General features: G+C 47.0%; 2 long non-coding RNA genes and 1 other non-coding gene across 4 annotated transcripts; 2 read left to right on the forward strand and 1 right to left on the reverse strand.

The window, feature by feature from the left end:
* The first annotated feature begins 351 nt into the window (after nt 1–351).
* LOC147364116 (U6 spliceosomal RNA) lies at nt 352–454 on the forward strand. Its single transcript, XR_015135665.1, has one exon. It is a non-coding gene; the product is annotated as a U6 spliceosomal RNA (small nuclear RNA).
* Nucleotides 455–8,017: 7,563 nt separating this feature from the next.
* On the forward strand, nt 8,018–18,458 carry LOC147364117 (uncharacterized). Of its 2 annotated transcripts, XR_015134105.1 has the most exons (4): nt 8,018–9,437; nt 15,800–16,251; nt 17,634–17,790; nt 17,962–18,458. It is a non-coding gene; the product is annotated as an uncharacterized LOC147364117 (long non-coding RNA). The 2 variants fall into 2 exon arrangements; XR_015134104.1 differs by having other exon boundaries at nt 8,021–9,437; nt 17,634–18,458.
* Nucleotides 13,093–22,223, reverse strand: LOC147364118 (uncharacterized). Its single transcript, XR_015134103.1, has 2 exons — nt 21,306–22,223; nt 13,093–15,299 (listed from the first exon to the last, which is right to left on the reverse strand). It is a non-coding gene; the product is annotated as an uncharacterized LOC147364118 (long non-coding RNA).
* Between the last annotated feature and the right edge of the window lie 37 nt (nt 22,224–22,260).

Below are 22,260 nucleotides of genomic sequence, written 5' to 3' on the forward strand. Positions count from 1 at the left end.
TGAAATAGTACATGGAAAGGCACTTAGCAAATTTTTTAATGTAATAGACTAGTGAATTCCCTGCTGGTCCAGTGGTTAAGACTTCATGGTTTCACTGCTGAGGGCCTGTGTTCCATCTCTGGTCCGGGAACCAACCAAGATCCCACAAGCTGTGCAACTCGGCCAGAAAACAAAACAAAACTGAAATGGATTAGAACAAAGGAATGAGAACTAAAAGAAAGAATTTCCATCTGAAATGAATTCCCTCTTTATCCACATCTCAAACAAGCTAGTGGCTTCTCAAGACAGATTTTCTAGACTCTCTCATTCACCCTGCTCTGCCTATTATCTATATTTTGTCTCAAATGTCCCTCGCTTCAGCAGCACATATACTAAAATTGGAATAACATAGAGAAGATTAGCATGGTCCCTGGACAAGGGTGACGTGCAAGTTTGTTAAGCGTTCCATGATTTTTATGGGCATCAAGAGGGAAGAGGGGCCCTGTACGCGAGACAGCAAAAGAGACACAGATGTATGGAACAGTCTTTTGGATCCTGTGGGAGAAGGCAAGGGTGGGATGATTTGAGAGAATAGCAGTGAAATATGTATATTACCATATGTGAAACATATCGGCAGTCCAGGTTTGACGCATGAAACAGGGTGCTCAAGGCTGGGGCCCTGGGATGACTCTGAGGGATGGGATGGGGACGGAGGTTGGAGGGGGGTTCAGGATGGGGAACACATGTACGCCCATGGCTAATTCATGTCAATGTATGGCAAAAACCACTACAATATTGTAAAGTAATTAGCCTCCAATTTAAATAAATTAAATTTTGTTTTAAAAATAGGGAAGAGGGGAGTGGGAGGAATTGGGTGATTGGGATTGACATACATACACTGTTGATTTTATGTATAAAATAGATAATTAATGAGAACCCACTGGATAGCACAGGGCACTCTACTCAATGCTCTGTGGTGACCTAATGGGAAGGGAGTCCAAAAAAGAGGGGACATGTGTATACATACAGTTGATTCACCTTGCTGTACAGCAGAAACTAACACAACATTCTAAAGCAACTATACTCCAGTGAAAATTGAAAAGTTAATTCTGTCTCAAATGCTCTTAACCCTAAGTCTGCACAGTGTGACACATTCATTGTCTCGTGTGCATTAATGATGAAATCCCCCAGAGGAGGGTCCAGTGAGGGTGTGGTGTCCTGAGAGCAGCATTTTAGAGGAGAGGAGACAGTCTGGATGGAGAGGAGGGATCTTTCCAGACTGAAGTTACTGAGAGCAGGATGGATTGGGAAGAGCTTCAAATGAGCTTGTATATAAATTAAGTTCTAGTCTGGGTTTTTCAATGACTAGCTCTGAGTATGTCCAGTTTCTTTCTGGTTTCAGTTTCTTGAGAAGTGGGGATACAAAATTTTCCCTTTTTGTTTGGTTACATTGTTTTAAGGATTTGATGAACCAACATACTTTAAGAAGCCTTGAAAACCGGGGAGGCTTTGTACAAATACAAGGACCTATTACTGCTATTTAAGGCAATGGTTTTTTCCAGTAGTCATGTATGGATGTGAGAGTTGGACTGTGAAGAAAGCTGAGCGCTGAAGAATTGATGCTTTTGAACTGTGGTATTGGAGAAGACTCTTGAGAGTCCCTTAGACTGCAAGGAGATCCAACCAGTCCATTCTGAAGGAGCTCAGTCCTGGGTGTTCTTTGGAAGGACTGATGCTAAAACTGAAACTCCAGTACTTTGGCCACCTCATGTGAAGAGTTGACTCATTGGAAAAGACTGTGATGCTGGGAGGGATTGGGGGCAGGAGGAGAAGGGGACGACAGAGGATGAGATGGCTGGATGGCATCATTGACTCGATAGACATGAGTTTGAGTGGACTCCGGGAGTTGGTGATGGACAGGCAGGCCTGGCGTGCTGCAATTCATGGTGTCGCAGAGTTGGACACGACTGAGCGACTGAACTGAACTGAATGACTGCCTTTGGGCATCCCTTGTGGCTCAGTTGGTAAAGAATCTGCCTGCAATGCGGGAGACCTGGGTTTGATCCCTGAGTTGGGAAGAAAATCCCTGAGTTGGGAGAAGGGAAAGGCTCCCACTCCAGTATTCTGGCCTGGAGAATTCCATGGACTATACAGTCCATGGGGTCACAAAGAGCTGGACACAACTGAGTGACTTTCACTTTTGTCCCCAGAAGGTTATGCAAGGGTGCTCACACAGGCCCGCTTGCTAACTGGGCCTGGAGGGAAGGAGTCCTCTTACTGGCTCCAAGTGTCATGGACAGAGTTTGAGCTTTGATTCCAGGCAGAGCTCACTTGATACCTGAGTTCTGCCAGCTGCTACCCTGTGCTTGGTTGCTCAGTCGTGTCCAACTCTTTGTGACCCTTTTGACTGCAGCCACCAGGCTCTTCTGTTCATAGGATTTCCCAGGCAAGAATACTGGAGTGGGTTTGCCATTTCCTCCTCCAGGGGATCTTTCTGACCCAGGGATCAAACCCGCATCTCCTGTGTCTCCTGCATTGCAGGCAAATTCTTCATCCATTGAGACATCAGGGAAGCCTCACTACTTCCTGCTAGGTATTAAACCTGCCTGTGGTCAGCATCGCCTACGCTCACCGCTATCCTGTGCGCCTCCCATTCCTGGCACACGGAAGACTCAGTAGGCGCGTGGGGACAAGGTACTAGTTCTGGCAAATGAACTGACAGCAGAAGTTCACTTCTGGGCTGAAGGGGAAACTCATGCACAATCTTCCAGTCTCTCTCTTCCCCTGCCATGGCAATTGCAGTGGAGGCCTTGAGTTGACATGGTGGGGCAAAAGATCAAAGCAGTCAGCGTTTTGGAGCAACTGCACGGAAGGCTTCTGTGAGTGGCAAATACACTCTAATTGCATAGAACCACTGAGATTCTTCAGACTGTTTGTTACTACAGCACAGTCTTGCCTCTCCTGACCAACACGCAACGAGTCTCGGTTTCCCCTCCCCTGTCTCACATGGCTGTAGCGAAGATTTAATAAGAGAACTTGTGTCAAGTTGTTAGCTCAATGTTGGCTCCTGGAAGGGACACTCTAAATGTTTGATTCTTGCCCACCCCTAGCAAGATGGTTATTCTTGGCAAAATCACACAAGGCTACCTGACTAGGCCTTCCCATGGACCTCTGGAGCATAGCAGTGATGTCAGTAGTTTCTCACGGAAGCACACAATCCTTATTAAGCAGCAGGTATTATGTATTATGAGTTCTCTCTCTCCACACTTCCCAGTTCTTTCCATGGCAATCCCAGGGCGGTAACGTGGGTTTGTTGAGCGATATGGCACTGACAGCCCCTGGCATCCACCTTCTGCTTACAAGCTGTGACAGCTCCACTCTCCCTGAAGCATTGCCACCAGCAGCCTCCATCCACAGCAGGGAGAAGGGGAGAGATGGGGCTTGGGGTTGGGGTGCTGGGAGGGAACTACCCTTGCCTCTCAGTGCCAAGCGGCACGAAAGAAACCTTTGGGAATATCAACACGCAGTAGCACCTCTGAACCTCACTTGGTCTGTGCTTTGACTCTAACAACAGCAAATAAGAAAGCAAATTCCAAACAAAATTCTGAGCTGTGGGTGCCCCCCCCTTTTTGAGTGAAGTTTACTGAAATGATGGTGGTTCTAGAAGCAAAACATGAATCTGAATGCTGAAGGAGGAGAAACAAAACGCCTATGGAGAATCACCTTTCCCTTCTCAGTGTTGGCTGGGTGTATTTGGGGGGTGGTTCTGTGTGGGGGTTTCTGCAACCAGGCTGATACTTTTAGCTCCATCAGGAAAGCAGTTTCTTGAATCCCACAGTAAGGGAGAGGAGCCTTTAGAAAGTTATGTCCGGGCTCTGGTGGTATTTTCCAGAGCCAGTGACTCAGGATTGCTCACCTGGACACCTTCCCCAGCAGTATTTCCCCTACACACATACTGTGTTTCACACATACACACACACGCATGCACGCACGCACGCACTCATCCAGTTATGAAGAAGAAGATGGGAGCAAGCAACTTGGAAATGTTTTTAGCCTAACCTTGGAAAACACAAAAGATATGCAAGTCCATTTTCAAAATCTAGGCCTGGTTGTGGAGGGCCCTGGTCCTCCCTCCGCCCCTCTCCTGACCCACAGGAGCTGTGCAAGAAAGTTGAGGAAAATGGACTCCGCTTCACCACTTCATTTTATGAGAAACTAATGACTCCTTCCTCGGAAATGGCGAGTGCCTCCAGAAACCCATCCTTGTTCCTTCTTTGTTCCAAAGCAAACACTTGCCTTGGCTTCTGTTCTCGCGCTCAGACAAGATATACAGGAGTGGAGCTCCTGAGCCAAAGGCCTGGGACTTGAATGGAAATCAACACACTTTCCGGAAGCTGTGACCACAGAGAGGTGGGGCAGGTTTTCTAACAAACCTTCCAAGACTTACACATCCACGTAAGCCTGGTCCCCTTCAAAACAGTCAAAATGTAGGGATTTACTTCAAGGGTGATAATGATTAACAAGGTATCAATATGTATGGAGCATTTGCCAAATGTCAGACTTTTTGCTAAGATCTGTGTAAGTATTTCCCGGTTGATCCTCCCAATTCCATTAATAGATGAGGAAACTGCGATCCAGGGAGGTCAAGTCAGGTCAGTATTGGGCGATGATGCTGGAGTCCAACCCAGGCCCAGAGCTCTCCAGTCCAGGCTTAGAGCTACTTTCAGAACCAGGAATGAATGCCATTTTTCAGGTCCTCACCAATGGCATGAGGATTCACCTTCATTTAGTTTCAATCAGCAGAATCTGGAGCATTCACATTCCTTTCTTATTTCACTGAAATCTCACCCAGGTGAGGCAAGTGGGTGAGCCTCACAGTCCTCTTAGGGCGGGGAGCCCCGGACACTCGGAGTTACGGAACTTGTGGGAAGTGACTCTGTGATCGCTCTTGGGGATGGGTTTGATTTTTTGGAAACAATCAAAAGCTATTTGGAGTAAAGTCTGCTAAGCTAGCTAATTTATCTCTGCAAAATCAGGCATGTTCAATATAAATTTACACATGGTGGATCATCTTATGTGGTTCATAGACTGATCATTATGAAGCCAATTCCAGAAAAGGCATTTCATGAATGGTCAGAAATTTCTTCTGAGTCTCATCCTAAATCTGCCTCCTTGTAATTTGCTCCTGTGACTCCAATTTGAATTCTGGAGCCACGTAAATCGGTCTCATCACTACCCATCTCCATGCCACTCCATCCTAGAAGCTTGGCTATCTGATTGCCAAACCAGTAGATTAGAAACTGGGAAAGAGAAAAGATGGGCGTGCACATTAGAATCACCTGGAATGTTTCTAACTTACCGGTTCATGGGTTCTACCCCCAGGGAGTCTAATTTCCTCCATCTGGCTCAGGGTCCAGGTGTGGTTGTCTTTTTGAAGTTCATCAAGTGATTTTAGCCAAGGATGAGAAAGATTGTCTTCAGAAGAGAGGATAAATTAGACCCTGAGAGGCTGGGGAACTAGCCCAGGGTGGCACAGGAACCATACTCTAGAGCTGAGCGTTAAGCCCCTGCCCACCTGCCCCTTGCTTCCTCTGGTCATGCTCATCCGACCTCACCCAGATGGCTTTCCTGAGTGTGGGGTCCCAGCAGGGACAGCAGGGGAATGACAGTGTTTGCATTCTGCCCAGTTCTCAAGCATTGCTCATCACCCACAGTAAATTCGTTTTTTTTTTTTTTTGGCTGCACTGGGTCTTTGTTGCAGCATGCCGGGGCTTTTCTCTAGCTGAAGTGTGCGGGAGCTTTTCTAGTTGTGGTGCACAGGCTCACTTGCCCCGGGGCATGTGGGGTCCTAGTTCCTGATCAGGGATCCAACCTGTGTTCCCCCCTGCAGCCTCCTGCACTGAAGGCGGATTCTTAACCACATGACCACCAGGGAAGTCTCCACCCACAATAATGTATGATTTCTTGTGACAAAGGAATGCTGGCAAGCCAGGCACAGGTGAAGCCTGGAGACTCCTGGGTGTTGACTCTGCTTAGCTCCACATGAGGATGTGGCCTTGGGGCTGTGGAGTCTGGTCCAGAACCAGGAGAGGCCCGTCCATGTTTGTGAATATTTCTCTCGACTTGCACTTACCTTGTCAGAAGTACATGCTTCTGGAACCATGACCCCAGCCCTACTATAATGGAGTGAGAAATCCAACCTTCTAGGGGATCCTGGAAGGGATTGAGGCAGGTGCCCTGTGCATCTCCTCCAGAATTTTGAGGAAGCTTGTGGAGTGAGGCTGCCTCTGGCTGGCTAGCTTCTGATAAGAAGGACTTTGTATCCTCATCTAATTTAATTTAATCTAAACTTATAATCTAACCTCACAGGGACTGTGTATGTATGATGATGACGTTTTATGGAGGACGTGTGGAGGTTCCTTAAAATAACTAAAAATACAGTTATCATATGACTCTGAAATCCCACTCCTGGGCATATATCCAGAGAAAAATATGGCCTGAAAAGATACATGCATCCCAGTATTCATTGCAATACCATTTACAATAGCCAAGACATGGAAGCAACCTAGATGTCCATTGACAGATGAATGGGTGAAGATGGTGCATACATCACACCACGTCTCCTTTACCCATCCACACACACACACACATATATACACGCACACACACATATATGAATGTTACTCAGCCATTAAAAAGAATGTGATAAGGCCATTTGCAGCGACATGGATGGACCTAGACAGTGTCATACTCAGTGAATCAGTCAGAGGAGAAGGATCATATGACATCCCTTATATGTGGAATCTAAAAAGAAAAGATATAAATGGACTTGCAAAACAGAAAGAGACTCACAGACTTAGAAAAGGAACTCATAGTTGCTGGGTGGCAGTGGTGGTGGGGAAGGGATAGTTAAGGACTTTGGGAACGTCATATACACACTATATTTCAGTTCAGTTCAGTTCAGTCGCTCAGTCGTGTCCGACTCTCTGCGACCCCATGAATTGCAGCACACTATATTTAGTACATATTATATTTAAAAGGATAACCAACAAAAACCTATTGTATAGCACTTGGAACTCTGCTCAATGTTATGTGCCAGCCTGAATGGGAGCGGGGTCTGGGGGAATAGACACATGTATATGCATGACTCAGCTCCTTCTCTGTTCACCTGAACTATCACTACATTGTTAATGGGCTATATCCCAATACAAAGTGTTTTTGGTGTTAAAAAAATTAAAATTAAATATGTATATATAAAACCTTATAGAACTGTGTGTGTATGACGCTGATGTTTTATATAATGTTAAAGGTACTGTGTACACATGATGCTGATGTTTTATATAACCTTATGGGGACTGTGTATGTATGATACTGATGCTTTGTATAACCTGTAGCTGGGGATATGAGCATAGGTGGCCCTCCTGGCTGGCCCTGACACTGAGACTGAAACAAGCAGGCCTCAAGGAACCAAGGCAGGGGTTGTCGCCACTGGGACTTGCTGGGGGAGAGTCCACCAACTTGCCAAGGCCTGACCTCAGTCCCCCTCCCTAGGAGCCCTGTATTTCAGCTTCTCTAGTTGTCTCTTTTTCTGTTTAAATATTTATTTGGTTGCACTGGGTCTTAGTTGCAGCACGTGGGATCTTTAGTTGCTGCACGCAAAATCTTAGTTGTGCCATGCGAGATCTAGTTCTTTGATCAGGGATTGAAACCCAGCCCCTTACATTGGGAGCACAGAGTGTTAGCCACTAGATCGCCAGGCAAGTCTCAGGTTATTTCCCAGATGCTGTGGTCCCAGCTCTGTTACCCTCTGCCACTAACAGAAACACTTCCCTGGTTGCTATTCCCCTTACCTTTCCCTTCCATGACTGTTTCCACCCACATCCCTCAGTTCCAGGGTGTACTTTACTTAGGAAACAACAGGGAATTTCAGGTCAAAGAACAAGGCACAGTTGTAGTGATTAACTCAATTGGGTACCATCTATGCCCCTGAATTCAAATATATTGATTCACAGACGCAAGTTCCTTTGGTTCAGTCTCAAGGTAACCTTGTATGATGGTTAACTTTATGGGTTGACTTGAGTGGGCCACAAGTGCCCAGACATTTTGTCAAGAATTATTCTGGAGATGTCCGTGAAAGTGTTTTTCAGACGAGATTAACATCTAAATGACTTGACGAAGTGAAGCAGCTTGCCCTCTTTAATGTGAGTGGGCCTCATCCAGTCAATTGAAGGCCAAATAGAGTAGAAAAACCTGACCTCCTCAGCATGAGAATTCTTCCTTCCTGATGGCCTTCAAACAGCAATGTTGGCCCTCTTTTTCTGCCCTTGGACTCCTGGATCTTGAGCTGCTGGCCTTCAGACTGGAACTACACCATCATCTCTCTAGCTTGTCAACTCACTCTGTAGATCTTGGGACTTGCTCACTTCCTTAATCCGATGAACCAATTCCTTGTAACAAGTCTCTTTCTCTCTATATATACATCTTACCGGTTCTGTTTCCCTGGAGAACCCTGACTCATCACCACCTTGCCTCAGAGATATTGCCAATATCCCCATTTTGCAGATGGAGAACGTGCGTGAGAGTCAGGGCCACCACCAGCCCTCTCTGAATCTTGATCATACTAGCTCTGCTCACCTCCTTTCTCCCTTTCTCCCCATGTCATGCTCCCTTCTGGCTCATTCTAGTTCTGCTCACTTCTTTTTCTCCCTTCCTCCCCGTGTCATTCTCCCTTCTGCAGCCTACCTTGTCCAGGTGGCAGCTCTGTCTCTAACCCCTTCCCCATCTGGGCCAGCAGGTACCTCAATCTCGGAGCTGTGATTCTTTTTCTGGTTCTTTCACAGGGGGTTGAGCAAATCGATATTTATGGGGGAGTTAAACACACATGCTGGTCTTCCCTGATTCTGCAGTCACTTCTTTTTTTAAACACTTGAAAATATCTCAGAACCCACATTATTCCATTTGGTTGTCAAGCCACACCATGGTTTTGTAGAGAAGGCTGTATATCCTGGAGACTCTAATCTTCATTTCTTTTCCTACCACTTTGCATTTTCCTTTCTCACTTCAGATAATCTTCTCCTGCAGGTTTATTTTCAAGATAATTCAGGGAAAGGTGTTTGGCTCACACATTTTGACCTGCTGTAGTTTCCAAAATATTTTGGAGAGATCTAGGGGGTAGGTCGGAGAAGGCAATGGCACCCCACTCCAGTACTCTTGCCTGGAAAATCCCATGGACGGAGGAGCCTGGTAGGCTGCTGTCCATGGGGTCATGAAGAGTCGGCCATGACTGAGCGACTTCACTTACACTTTTCACTTTCATGCATTGGAGAAGGAAATGGCAACCCACTCCAGTGTTCTTGCCTGGAGAATCCCAGGGACGGGGGAGCCTGGTGGGCTGCTGTGTATGGGGTCACACAGAGTCGGACACGACTGAAGCGACTTAGCAGCAGCAGCAGCGGAGGGTAAGTTAACTTCTTTTTGGCCTAGTCTGAGTAGTTTTGATGTGACAGTGAATGTATTCTGACTTGCAGATGGTAGAAAGAAAGGAAGGAAGAATAAAAGAAATGAAAGAAAATAAAGATATCAATAGCAGCGCCCAACAGCTAAATTTATATGAATAATTCTCTAAGGATAACTTGCACTTTACCTTGGGCCCCTGATAGCTCAGTTGGTAAAGAATCCACATGCAATGAAGGAGACCCCAGTTTGATTCCTGGGTCAGGAAGATCCCCTGGAGAAGGGATGGGCTACCCACTCCAGTATTCGTGGGCTTCCCTTGTGGCTTAGCTGGTAAAGAATCCACCTGCAATGCAGGAGACCTGGCATCAATCCCTGGGTTGGGAAGATCCTCTAGAGAAGGGAAAGGCTACCCACTCCAGTATTCTGGCCTGGAGATTTCCATGGACTGTATGGTCCATGGGGTCTCAAATAGACATGTCTGAATGACTTTCACTTTCAGCCAGGAGCAGTGGGAACTAACAGCCACAGGGAGGAATATACTAGCTTCAAGATTACGTTCACCCTAGGTTCTTTTTCCATCCTTCATTTGCCCCCCACCTACCCACCCTTGAGCGGCTTGTGGGATCGATCTTAGTTCCCCAACCAGGGATTGAACCTGTGCTTCCTGCAGAGGAAGTATGGAGTCTTAACCACTGGACCACCTTGGAAGTCTCTATCTTTAGTTTGAAAACACTTCAACACATTCACTATTAATAATTCTTCTTTCTTCTGAGCATCTAGAGAAACAGGTCAGTAAGAGATTTATGTGGGATGATGAGGCAAATGGGAGCCAGGAAGATCTTTGAGTCCTGGATAGTGTCCTTGATGAGGCTTCTCCTCCACACTGGAACCTGGGAACATGGTATTAAGCTAGAGCCAAAATAGAGTGAGAGGGAATGTGGAGAAGGGCTTCCCAGAAGACAGAATGTGGAAGAGAGACTTGAAGAAAAGGCTGGTGGGAAGGTGCCAGGAGGGCCATGAGGTCATGGTTTCAGCGTCTTCCAGCCCTCTGGCTAAAGAACTATTTCACTGTGAATTGTTATCCCTATTTGTTTGTGTCTTTAATAATAGCCATAACAATGGATGCCACGAAGGTCAACCCTGGGGCTCCTGTTGGGCTAATGCATTTAGTAAGGGTTGGAGGCGGAAATAAGTTGATGAAATTGTTGTTGATCCAAACACAGTTTGGCTGGCCTAGGCGGCGGAGGCCTGTGAGAAACTCCAGATGGACTTCATCTCCTCTGGGGTCCTAGGCAAGGACAAGAATGGCAGCTAGAATTTAACTTGAACACATTTAAGGTGAGGCATATGGGATGAAAGCTCATCTCAGCTTCTTATATGAGATGGAAGACTCTGAGTGGTGCCCCGAGAAGCTGGGCTGGCCCACAGGCGGTGGATACTCACTCAGTCTAGGGCAGAGGCCCACCTTGGTAGCCAGAGCAAGCATCATGCCAGTTGTAGAGGAGTCCTAGGCCCCACAGGGGTCTGGACTGCCCCCTTGCTGTGTGGGGTAATCTCAAATCCCACCTGGCATGGCTTGCTGGGATCTTACCACTTTCCCTTCAAACGACATTAGGAAAGGAGGCCCCATGGGGTGGAAAGACCCACCCAAGGTCACTTGGTTGGATGGAAGCTGAGTCAGCACCAGAATCCGGCCCTTGGCTTCCCGTTGGAGTATTTCCACTTTTCGTGTCTGTAAGCCCCCGGCTCCTCCAACCCCAGCTCAACCAGAGGCAGGTAAACAGCAGCCTCCCAGGCTGGAGATGGTGGGGGATGGGGTGCCTGGGGGCTGGCCAGTTTTTAGTCGTGCCCTCCGATGAATGCACACCAGGAGCTATGCCTCATGCACTGTTATCTATAAGGGCATGAATCCTAGAGTCAGACCTCAATCATTTAATTCCTCTGAGGCTTTCTTTCCTTATCTGGAAAATGGACAACATTAATAAGTGTGTCTAACACATAAAGTGAAATGCTCCATGAAGGATCACTGTACAAGATGAGGGACCCAGGACCCCAAAGAAGTTCATGGTATCTCAGGAGAGCCAGAGTCACCTATAACTGTATTCAGGGTATATGAACATGGTGGTTTAGGAGAAGGGGAAGGAATAACTAACTAACTAGAGTGTACCAGGAGAAGGCAATGGCAACTCACTCCAGTAGTCTTGCCTGGAAAATCCCATGGACAGAGAAGCCTGGTAGGCTGCAGTCCATGGGATCGCTAAGAGTCGGACACTGAGCGACTTCACTTTCACTTTTCACTTTCATGCATTGGAGAAGGAAATGGCAACCCACTCCAGTGTTCTTGCCTGGAGAATCCCAGGGACAGGGGAGCCTGGTGGGCTGCCGTCGATGGGATCGCACAGAGTCGGACACGACTGAAGCGCCTTAGCAGCAGCAGCAGCAGGGTGTACCAATGTCTGTCCTACTACTTATCAGCTAGATGACCATAAACACATTTCTCAACCTCTCTGGAGGTGACTGAACTTCTTATGTGTAATACGGGAAGATTGAAACAGCACATACATTCAGGGGTATGGATTTAAGAACTGGATATAACAAATACGAAGCACCTGACTCTTGCCTGGAGAACTCCATGGACAGAGGAACCTGGTGGGCTACAGTCCATGGGATCACAAAGAGTTGTAAACGACTGAGCGACTAACATGGACATCCATAATGTAATATTATCCTTTTGGGAAATAAAGCCAAAGAAATCTTGACAGAGGAGGTGATGTTTGAGTTGGGTTTGAGAGATGAGCAGAGTTCTACAGAGAGAACTTAGAGCAGCATGGACAAGGGCATAGAGACATGGAAATATGGCTTATTCAAAAGAGAGCAAGCAGCCTGGAGATTCTGTGGCAGGGAGTTTGTGGGAGTGAGGATACAGGGACAGGTTTTTGTGGACTTTATGCCTGATGTAAAGAAATTTAGACTTTAGGACAATGAGGGCCTTTGGAGATTTTTGAGCCTAGGTAGGACAGGATCAAATTGGCATTTATAAGATATGCTTAGTTGCCACTTTCTTAGATACTGGTTTTTTGTTCGTTTGTTTTGCCACAAGCCATGTTACAACAGCACTAAAACAATAGTGTTAAACTCCTGAATATCTATGAGAAGCCTATTGGTTGCAAGTGACAGAAAACCAAACTCAAACTAGGTGTGGTGGTTTTAAAATAGGTCCACATTCTTTGGTGGTCCTCCTCCCTTCAAGAGGTAAAGACTGATACCCTCCCTTTGAGTGGGAGGGAATCAGTAACTTAGTAATGATTCTAACTGGACCGGACTTAGTAACTCACTGCTAACAAAGAGAATAAGTGGAAGTGACAATGTGCAATTCAGAATTGAGGTAATAAAAAGCCCTTCTCACTTGCTCTTTTGAGTAACTCATTCTGGAGGAAGTCAGCTACCATGTTCTAAGGACAAGCAATCAGCCTATGGAGAGCTCAATGACAAGGAACTGAGGCCTCCTGCCAACAGCCACATGGGTGAAAGCCCAGTCAGGCCTTCAGAGTCTTTGCTAACATCCAGACTGAAATCCAGTGAGAGACCCTGAGCCAGAATCATCCAGCTTATACCACTCCCAACCCTCGACCTATAGAAACTGTGAGATAGTTAATGTTTATTGTTTTCATCCAGTTTCACAGTTCTTTATTATGCATCAATAAATAATCCGATAGGCCAACTCAAGCCAAAAAAAGGAAATTAATTAATAAACACAACTGAGAAGTCTGGAAGTAGTACAACTTCATACAGAGAATCAAGAGATGTCACCAGAACTCAGTTTTTCTTCACTCCTTAGAGCTGCCATCCTCTGCACTGGCTTTTTCGCTTAGGTTCCATGTAGCTCCCGAAAGCTCCAGGCTGCAGTTATCCTCACTGCTGGGATCTCCAGGGGAAAAGACTGTGTGCCTCTCTCCCGGCAGTGCCTGCAACAGGCTTATTGCCAGTCATGCATTCTGATTGGCTCTCATGTCCAGCCCAAACCAATCGTTGTGCTCTGATTGGCCCTTTGTTGCTCAGCCTTGGTGGTTAGGGGTGTGGTCAACTCTACCTGCAGAACAGGGCCTGCGGTAGAGGAGGTATCTCCCTAGAGGAAAGTCAAGGTACAGTTGCCAGGAGAGGAAATGGTTTCTGGGCAGTGAAACAATGAATATCTATTATGCCCACACTTGCCCTGTACTTTTCCTCATGTGTCTCACACGCATTGTTCCATGCCAGCCTCCTGGCTGTTCATCAAATGCTTTTCCTTTTTCATGTTATTTAGGTCTTAAATATTCTCTACTCAATGAAACCTTCCCCAAACACCCCATTTAAAAGAGTAACTGCCCTCTACGTCTCCCCTGTGATGTTGTGATTTATAATAAGAAATATATATTTGCTCTTTGTCCTGTTTTTGGCACAGAGCTCCTAAACCCCTCAAAATTTCCTAAGTGGTAAGAGCAATAAAGATGTCTTTATATTCATAACAAACCCCTTTCAACCACACTAGAGTTTATGTTAATTGTATGACTTTTGGAAAGCACCTAAGGATGGGGGCTGGTTGCCAGGGGAACCAACTGTGTTATTGCAGGGTTGGAACTTTCAGCCCCATTCCTGTGACCTCCAGGGAAGTGGGGGCTGTTGGAGGTTGAATCAATCACCAGTGGCCAATGATCTAATCAATCATGTCTATGTAATGAAGCCTCCACAAAATCCCAATAAGGACAGGGTGTTGGGGTGTGTTTCTGGACGGTTTCTGGGTTGGCGGACACATGGAGATTTGGGGAGAACGACGTGCCCCAAAGAGGACTTTAAAAAACTCTGTACCCGTTCCTGCATACCTTGCCGTATGCACCTCTTCCATCTAGTTATTCCTGAATTATATCCATAGGGTCGCAGAGTCAGACATGACCTAGCGACTAAACAGCAGCAGCAGTAGCGGCGTAATAAACTGGTAATCTAGTAAGTAAAATGTTTTCTCTGAGCCACTCTAGGTCAGAGGGGGTCGTGACAATCTCAGAATTAATAGCCAGTGTGTCAGAAACACAGGTGGCAACCCAGACTTTTGTTTGGCATCCGAAGTCATGTAGGATTGAGCCTTGACCTGTGGGATACGATGCTGTTTCCAGGTAGGTAGTGTCAGAATTGAGGTAAATTATGTGGAGGACATCCAGCTGGTGTTGAAGAATTGTCTGGTAGTGTCGGAAAACCCATGTATCAGATCCCTACACTCTCTATTCCCCTTCCCTGCTTAATTTTTTTCCCCTGAATAATATCATATTATTTTCCTCATTTATCTTAGTCTCTCCCTTTGGAATGTGAGTTTCATAGGGCAGAGATATTGTCCATTCTGGTTCCTGCTATATCCTCTGTGTCTAGAACAGTATCTGGCCCAGAGTGGGTACTCAGTACATAATGGTTGGATAAATGAATGAATGGGGTTCCCTGGTAGCTCAGCTGGTAAAGAATCTGCTTGCAATGCAGGAGTGCAGGAGACCCAGGTTCGATTCCTGAGTTGAGAAGTTCCCCTGGAGCAGGGATTCTTGGGCTTCCCCTGTGGCTCAGATGGTAAAGAATTTTTCTGTAATGCGGGAGACCTGGGTTTGATCCCTGGGTTGGGAAGATCCCCTGGAGGAGGGCATGGTAACCTACTCCAGTATACTTGCCTGGAAAATCTCATGTCCAGAAGAGCCTGGTGGGCTACAGTCCATGGGATCGCAAAGTCAGACATGACTGAGCGATTAAGCACAGCAAATGGATGTTCACAGCCATCCTGGGAAATAGGTGGGATGAAGGTGATTCTTCTTCTGTTAGAGGTAAGGACATTGAAACTCGAGAGATGGCTCCTGTTGGCAAAAAGATTAAAAAGAATTTTTTGGAAACGTTAATTGTAGAGTGCTAATGAGAAAACAGCAGAGGGGAACTTAGTGGATTACAGTGTGTTCCCACCAAATGAAGGTTAAATGATGCCCTGATCAGTGGTTCAAGTAGAGAAACTAGTAGAACTGAGTCATCCTCTGGCACTGTGGCGATACAGGCCTCCTGAAAGCAAAAGAAACACCTGCTCTATCACAGTCAGAACTTACATCATGCTGGGAGTCGCAGTTTAATTTCAGCAAATAGCAACAGTCACATTTAAATGAAAATGGTTCGTTTAAATCTTATTGGTTTTGCCATTTCTGTTAAATAGAATCTGTAACCTTGTTTTGATTTTATCTTGGTGGTAAACCTTAAGAAGATTGTACCTAGTTTTATATTTGTGCACATTTAAGGACCATTAAAACAAAAATTAAGTAATTTTGTGAGAATTTGTATCCTTTATAAAGGGACTTACTTTGTATTTCAGATCGTGAAACACTGTTTCCCAAGGCTCAAACCCTCTTGTCATTGAAGATCTGAAGGAGGAGCCTAAGGATGTTCTTAGCACAGTTCTTAGAACTTAAAGACCATCTGGCAAAGTCCAGCTCTCTCAATTTGCAGGCGAATAAACTGAGGAGCTTGGAGAAGGAAATGGCAACCCACTCCAGTGTTCTTGCCTGGAGAATCCCAGGGAAGGGGGAGCCTGGTGGGCTGCCGTCTCTGGGGTCGCACAGAGTTGGACACGACTGAAGTGACTTAGCAGCAGCAGCAAACTGAGGAGCTCAGGTCTTTTGACACCCCACCCCCACCCTGGGGCTCTTCCTTTGATGTTATCCTGTGCTCAGTTAAGGACACCTGCTCTCCAAAAGCTATACCATTATTTCCACGGAGTGACCTGAGCAGGCCTCTAAGGATGAGCTTCTATGGAAGACCAGTGGGGTAAGCTGGGATTGATAAGACCCCTGAGGAACTCACTCCCCTAGCCTGGGGTCTGCCTGTCCCTACCAAGGAGGTGGGGGTGGGAGGGTACTAGTCACCAGGAATTTCCCAGTTGTGACTTGGGTGTTTCACTCTGGTAGTTGCTGGGAACTAGAGGTAGCTGGGGAGAGACCCCCACCCTCCTCAGAGGGCTCAGGTTGGGGAACCCACCAGGCACAACTGTCCCCTGATTGGAGCTGACCTCAGGGTGACTCTCTGAGGAGGAGATTTCTGAGGTTTCTATTTGGATTGACCCCTGGACTTTGGGGTAGCTCCCATGTAGCTCAGTCAGTAAAGAATCCACCTGCAATGCAGGAGACCTGGGTTCGATTCCTGAGTCAGGAAGATTCCCTGGAGAAGGAAATGGCAACCCACTCTGGTATTCTTGCCTGGAGAATCCCATGGGTAGAGTAGAGGAGCCTGGCGGGCTACAGTCCATGGTATCGCAAGGGTCGGACATGACTTAGCAACTAAACCACTACCACCTGGACTTTGGGGGAGAGATATATGCAAAAAAAGATGAAAACAAGGGCACCAAACCAGCTAGATGTTCCACCACCCGAGATCTAAAACCTGAGAGCTGGGCAGAGCATGAGAACCAAAGAAACATTTCTGCCTGCTCCAGGCCAGTCTTTTAGTAAAGATTCTGCAAGAGGGACCCTGCCCATCATCTTCTTTCCTCCCCTGATGAGCCTGTGGTGGGAGGGCCAGGAATTGGGTGTGGGTGGCTAAGGACTTGGGCCTGAGGGCTGAGAGCTGCCCGCAGGGATGAGAAGGATGATGACCTGGTCAGTTTCTCCAGCGCTGGTTTCTGGGGGAGGTCCAGGACTGACAAAATGCTTATGTGGATGATGGCAAAGCCTCCCACAGGTTGAAGGGGGAAAGGGAGGCCCAGAGATGAAATTTGACTCAGGTCATTTTTCATTCAACAAAGACTGCATTGGATCTTTTGTGTTCTAGGTGCTGTGGTAGGTGGGGGGTGGGGGCGGAGTAGAAGGGTAAGACTGCATAAGGGCTGTAGGAGATGAAATGTGGGCAAAGGACTACAATAAAGCAAAGCAAAGCAAAAAAGAAAAAAAAGCTCTTTTCAGTTACAACTGATGTGCTGTAGAAGCTCAGGGGAGAGTGACTTAATGCATTCAATTGCTGATGAGTGATATCCCCTCTCCTCTAGCCTTCTACAAATACAATCATTCCTTATGAGAAGCCCATAAGGAACCTTAGTCTGTAAGTCAGAGGTTCAGGACACAGTGAAGGAAACCCCCAGATCTCTGGGCTTGTGAAATCCGTGGTGCTTTTGGTTTCCAGAATCTTACAGATCCTACTTGCGTGTTTCCCCACAGGGCCTTGTGTGGTCATTTCCAGACTTAGGAGAAGATGGGCCTGAGGAGCACTGGAGTGGCCGTGGCAGCAGGACAGGCTCCCGGCTAGAACTCTGCATTCTTTACGTTCCTGGCATATGTCAATCCAGTTCATTTTTATCGGAAGACTGTGTTATTGGTAACTATCTGTTGGATGGATGCATTTTAGGGGATAAAGCCTATGGTTTGGTCCCAGCTAGACCAAGAGGCTTGGGAACGCCAGGACTCTTCTTGGTGCTGCCTGGCACAAAGTGGGGGCTTGGTAAGTACTCCCAGAACTCATAGACATACCATTCCTCCCTCTTTCCAGGGGAAAATGGGTCATCACCACCAGAGCTAGGTTCTTTCAGCTACAAAGCACTTGTGGCTTTCTGGGTGACTCATCACTGGCTGGAGTGGGGCTGCCTGCAGGGCTGGTAATGGACTAAACTAGCCTCTCAGAGCTGGTACTGAGCCAGGAGTTCCATTCCTCGAGGAGCTGGGGAGAGAAAGCCCCAACTGGTGGAAAGGACCTGAGTGTTTTCCTGACCACTGACTTGAGACTCCTGCAGTCTCGATTCACACCCACTGGCCTATAGAATGGCAAGACCTCTGCCCACAATCACAGTTCCTTTGTCATCGCATCCAGAGAAATCCAAAAGGACGGAAAAGGGGCTGGAAAGGCTGAGCCTCTGGGGAGAAAGGAATCAGTGCTGTTCCAGATGAACCCTCCCATTTTCCTTCATGATCTTGCCTTACTCTACTTGGGTTGCTGATGTGACCCCAGGGATTATTTCTTTTTCGTTATTAAAAAAATATTTATGTGGCTGTGCCAGTCTTCTTTGATCTTTGTTGCAGCATGTGAAATTTTTTTTTTTTTTTTTTCAGTTGTGGCATGTGAATTCTTAATTGCAGCTTGTGGAATCTATTTCCTTGGCCAGGGATCAAATCTGGGTTCCCTGAATTGGGAACATGGAGTCTTATCGGCTGGACCAATGGGAAGTCCCTATTTCTTTTTAAAGGAGCTGCTTTTCTTAAACATTTTTATTGAAAAGTCATAATGGACCTGTACCAATGCAAAACAAAACAGCTCCCACAAGGGGCCAAACAGCCTCCCCAAACAAGCATTTCTGGAATATTTGCTAAGCATCTTCTACCTCCTCTAAGAGAGGACCACATCTTTCTTCTTTGCTTTTATATCTTCATAGAGCAATTGCTTGATAAATATTTGTTGAATGAACTAATTAATTAAATTTGAGAAATTAATAAAATATGCATGTCATCATCTGTTATCTCAAGCAGCTAAAAAATAAATTGCTGGGACTTCCCTGGCAGTCCAGTGGTTAAAACTTCACCTTCCAATGCAGGGGGTGTATGTTTGATCCAGGGCCAGGGAGCTAAGATCCCACATGCCTTGCAACCAAAAAACCAAAACATAAAACAGAAACAATATTGTAACATATTCCATAAAGCCTCTACAAATGATGCACATCAAAATCTTTAAAAAAAATAAATAAATTGCTATTATCAATGGCAGTGGGAATGAGAGTTATTGATTCAAATGGTCAATAGGTATATGACAGATTAAACCCATAAAAACAGACCACTACTCACCAATCTTCATGACTAAAATTTAAAAAAATAACACTGAGTGGTGGGAGAACATGGAGCAACTGAAATTCTCACATTCTGCTGCTTGGAGAGTAAATTCTTAGTTGGTTTGAAAAATTAGCAATATCCACTAAAATGAAACATATACCTCTACAATAGGATGACATAATTCTCTTCCTAGGTATACATGTATAATTTCTCTTGTATGTGATATATATGTGATATCTCCAAGAGAAATTATTTTCCAAGAGAAATATGTTCACCAAAAGCACACATAAAAATATAAAACTTTATAGCAGTTTTATTCAAGTTGCAAACTGTAAACAATACAAATGACAGGAGAGTAGGTAAATTACTTAGCATATACTTATACAATGGAATACTGCACAGGAAGAAAACAAACAAACAAAAATCAACTGCTGATACAAGCCACGACATAAACAAATCTCACAGACATTAAACTTAGTGAAAAATCCAGAAACCAAAGTATGCATACTGCCTGATTTCAGAGATAACTTTTCAGGCCTTACTTTCCAGGCCTTTCTGCCACATCTGATGTTGCTGATGCCCCTCACTTTGATGTTTCATTCTGGATTTTCAGGACACCATGTTGTCCAGGCTCCCTGCGCTTCTGCGGACCATTTGCTCTCTGTCTCCCCCAGGGGTCCTTGTTCTTTACAGTTCCTTTCTAAGTCCTGCTCCTCTGGGCGCTCTTAGCTCCACCGAGGCATTCTCCCTGGAGTTCCTCATGGTGTCCATGCTATCCGTAGTCAGATGACTCTCAGATTCTGTTTCCCCTCAAGTCAGGGCTGTGCCATCACCTACTTACTGGACAGCTGACTCCGGACAGAGCACTTCCGGTTCCAGCACTACCTGGATTATTCCAACTCCTTTTTTTAAAATTTCGTTTTATTTAATTTTTGGCCACACCGCACAGCATGTGGGATCTTAGTTCCCCAAGGACTGAACCCATGTCCCCTGCACTGAAAGTGCAGAGTGTTAACCACTGGACCACCAGGGAAGTTCCCTCCAACTCCTCTGCGACTGGTTGTCACAGCTTCCAGCCAGCCTTGCTCCCCTCAGAGAGGCATGTGGCTGAGAAGGCCTTCACTGCCTGGCTGCTGCCCACCTCTCCAGCCCTGTCTCTGGTCCCTCCTGGCCTTGAATTTCTAGTCTGGCCATGTTGAAAGCTAGCATTCCCTTTATACCATGCAGCTTCCTGCCCCCATGTATCAGCTCACACTGCTTCTTCTGCCTGGAATAATCTCCCACTCTCCTCTTTGGCTGGCTCTTGTTCTTTAAGGCTCACTTGAATTCCCCCTCCTCCAAAAAGTGATACCTGGAGCTTCCTTTCCTACACTGGGCTCAAAGTCCACCCTCTCTACCTACCTCCCTACAGTTCCCTGGCTGGGGAAGTATCTCTCTCCTTGCAGAATATTTTTATTTCTGTGTGTCTCTGGTGGACTGCCAGAGGCAAGGAGTGTCTTTTTCATCTCTAGATACATAACATCTAGCATGTCCCCTGACACATGGATGCGGCTCCACACATATTTATTGAGAGAATGAATGGCTGCAGCACCATCATTACCCTCGATATCAGGTTTAGAGCCATAGTTTATAAGTGGATATAAAATAGTCTATAAATCTGCTGTCTCCGTGGCTCAGAAGCAGTGCTTCCTCAGCCAGGGACTTGTGGAGGGCACAGTGCTGACCAGTGACACTTGTATAAATGTGCGAGATTGAATGGTGCAGGCAGTGACACATCACCCATATCTGCTTAGGACAGCAGCAGCTGGCTCTCCTGGGAGTCACAGGCACTTTTTTCAACTTTCCCATCTGTTGGCCTTTCAGGTAACCTAATTCATTGCCCTTTCTAACTCCTTCAGTCACCTCTGAACTGACAGTTGTTTTCACAGTAAACCCAGCCATCCTTCAGGAGCATACATGGATTAAGCACTACTCTGTGCAGACGCTACTGGAGGCCTCTGGCTCCCGTTCTTGAGTCCCGGAGCTCTCAGAGGAGCCCACCAGGGTGTGAGCCCACTGGGGAGATCCGCCACTTACTAGGACAGGCGTAGAGCAGGCAGGCTCCACGAACTTAAAGGTGTTTCTTCGCTCTTGCCCTCCTTCCTCCAATAACAATAAGGCTTTGTTTGTCAGGCATAAGGTTACCGGGTTGGCTTGTGGAGCTCTGAGAACCCGAAAAGTCCCCGTTTTAAGCTCATCTTCGGGAAATTCAGTTTCTCCGTTGGGTCAGGGGTGTGTATTGAGGGGGCGTGGAGTAGGTAGATCGCTCAGAGCTATTAGGGTGCTGCCCAGGTGTGTATAAGGATAGCTCGGCCCTGCCAGCCCGCGGGAACCCGCAGGGGAACCCGGGAAGCTGGGCGACTTAGACCCTGAGCCCAAGGGAGGGCGGCAAAGGAGCCTGGGGCGAGGCGGGAAAGCTGTGTGGCTTCGGAGGCCGATGGCTGGTTAGAAACCTGGCTCCGGCAGGGCAGGGGTTCGCCGGGTCGCGCCGCGCGGGGCGGGGCCGGGGGCGGAATCAGGAAATTCCCAGGAAATTCCTTAACATTCCGGCACTCCCCGCCCCCCTTCCCCGGGTGCCGATCTCTCCGGACCCTGGGAAACAGAAAATGAAATGCTTTTCGGGTTTCTTCGCGTCGGTCCTCCAGCCCCTGGCAGTTGTGGGCTTTGGAGCGCGTGGGAGCGCAGGACGCCGCAGCAACGGAGTACCGGGCCTTCCTGCGGGCTGGGAGCGTGTCCAATGCCCCGGCGGTTCCTCCTGGGGCTCCCGAGCGCGCGGCCGCTCGGTCCCCGAGCTCGGGGAGGCGTCCGCCGGCTTCGGTCCCGTTCAGCTTAAGCTGGTGTCACATGAGCCGCGCGGGGGAGTGGGAACCCGGGGAGTGGGCGGGGGCGTGTGCGCCGGGAGGGGGCCGCCCAGTCCACCTATATGCGCCGCGGCCCGGCTGACGGATGCCAGGAATTCCCAATGAGAGGCGAAGGGGGGAAGTTTGGGCAA

This window comes from Bos grunniens, chromosome 10, assembly GCF_055505025.1.
Source record: "Bos grunniens cultivar Pamir isolate PY7600 chromosome 10, Bosgru_T2T1.0, whole genome shotgun sequence".
NCBI lineage: Eukaryota > Metazoa > Chordata > Mammalia > Artiodactyla > Bovidae > Bos > Bos grunniens.